The following is a 2,071-nucleotide window of genomic DNA, read 5'->3' as shown; positions in this document are numbered from 1 at the left end:
AAAAAATAATATTAGTAACTTGTAGTATATAATACAAGTCCCACAATCCCTAACCAAAATTCTACAGGTCAGATATACTTCAGAATTCAGAAAGTGTTTGTTGTTTAAAGGTAATAGTACTGTATATTATCCTATATTCCCAGTGGGGTGTGATGCAGACCTCGGTAGATAAACACATTAATATGTCTACAATGAAATATGTGAATATACTTTATACATTCCAAGTGGGATAAATAAGGAGTAAAATTAATTGCCTACATTTTTGGGTCAGGTTTTTTTTTTTCTCTTGGCTCTCTGCAATCTCTGCCTCTCGTGCTCAAGCGATCATCCCTGCCTCAGCCTCCTGAGTAGGTGGGGCTACAGGCTATGCCACCACACCTGGCTAATTTTTGTATTTTTTGTGAAGATTGGGTTTCACCATGTTGCCCAGGCTGGTCTCAAACTCCTGGGCTCAAGTGATCCTCCTGCCTCAGCCTCCCAAAGTGCTGGGATTACACGCATGAGCCACTGTGCCCAGCTCGTATTTGGGTCAGGTTTGGCTGCAAACTTAGTTTTAATGTCAAACTTATTTAAAAAACAGAAACAGTGGTTGCCAGGGGCTGAGGGAAAGGGGGAAGAGGGAATGGGTCATTTTTTAATGGGTATAGAATTGCAGTTTTGCAAGGTGAAAAGAGTTCTGGAGATGGATGCTAGTGATGCTAGCATGAATGTATTTATAACACACTTAAAAGCAGTTAAGATGGTAAATTTTATATTTGTGTATTTTACCACAATGAATACATTTGGAAAAGTAACTTTTGATTTTCAGAGCTTTTTGGATTTCAGAATTCTAGAAATGGGATCATTTCTAGACCAATACTTTGATATAGGGGCTAACCTTTTAATCCTAATGCAGTTTTTAAAATAAGGTACTCAAGTTTTCTGTGCCTTATTTTCTTCTATCAAATTATAAAGTATGGTAAACATCTTCAAATTAGACAATAAAATGTTCAAATTGTTACCTCCTCTGTTGAGTTTTTTTATTATTCAGATAACTTATCGAGAATGGTTGGACAGATTATCCAAACTAATTTTGGTATCCAACGACTATGTCTCTGGAAAGAGTCCCTTGGGTTGGCGCTGGGCACTCTGACTTTTCTCCATGATCACAATCTTCAGCAGTACCATGAAGACAGCAGAAGTCAACTACAAGCAAACACAAGCCCAGACAAGACCAGAAAACATGTGACATGAACAGAGTTTGTTTTCAGATTCCCAGTCTTTACTTCCTGAGCTATGCCACTCCCCTGGCACCCAGGACTTCACAACTATTCCCACAGTCCACACTACTTAAGTCCTGCCTCATTCAAGATCCTGTTCCCTGACATTTCCCAACTCCCTGTCCTTCAGCTGAAACTTGTTCTAGATCTGGATCCCTGAGGATCCAGCTATGTACATTACAAAAAATTAAAAACAAATGCACTAATTCATGCAAATGTGTTAACATGTTTACTGGGCCAATATGTTCTTCTCCTAAAGAACACAATTTCTATTTTGCCAGAGAGCATTTCAAAGGCAATGTTTTGGCCGGGCATGGTGGCTCATGCCTGTAATCCCAGCATTTTGGGAGGCTGAGGTGGGCAGATCACCTGAGGTCAGGAGTTCAAGACCAGCCTGGCCAACATGGCAAAACCCTGTCTCTAAAATAATAAAAATACAAAAATTAGCTGGGTGTGGTGGCAGGCCGTAATCCCAGCTGCTCAGGAGGCTGAGATAGGAAAATCGCTTGAACCTGGGAGGTGGAGGTTTCAGTGAGCCACTGTACTCCAGCCTGGGCTACAGAGCAAGACTCCATCTCAAAAATAATAATAATAATAATAAAGGCTGGGCACGGTAGCTCATGCCTGTAATCCCAGCACTTTGGGAGGCCAAGGCAGGAAAATCACGAGGTCAGGAGTTTGAGACCAGCCTAACCAACGTGATGAAACCCCATCTCTACTAAAAATACAAAAAAATTAGCTGGGCATGGTGGCAGGCACCTGTAATCCCAGCAACTCGGGAGGCCGAGGCGGAGAATCGCTTGAACCCAGGA

The 2,071-nt window shown here is 41.5% G+C and overlaps 1 protein-coding gene across 3 annotated transcripts in view; it reads right to left on the bottom strand.

The window, feature by feature from the left end:
• Positions 1-693: 693 nt before the first annotated feature.
• Positions 694-2,071, bottom strand: part of N4BP2L2 (NEDD4 binding protein 2-like 2) — a 102,014-nt gene continuing 100,636 nt past the window's right edge. For 2 of the 3 annotated variants that reach the window (XM_011946906.1, XM_011946905.1), the window contains exon 10: positions 694-1,185. The gene's annotated coding sequence lies outside the window, so the exon portion shown is untranslated. The remainder of the gene's footprint in view (positions 1,186-2,071) is intronic. The other variant, XM_011946904.1, reaches the window with a different exon arrangement.

The sequence above is a fragment of the Colobus angolensis genome, unplaced genomic scaffold (genome assembly GCF_000951035.1).
Source record: "Colobus angolensis palliatus isolate OR3802 unplaced genomic scaffold, Cang.pa_1.0 Scaffold255, whole genome shotgun sequence".
Lineage (NCBI taxonomy): Eukaryota > Metazoa > Chordata > Mammalia > Primates > Cercopithecidae > Colobus > Colobus angolensis.
Note: the sequence above shows the minus strand (reverse complement) of the source record. Positions and strands in the feature narration are given on the sequence as shown.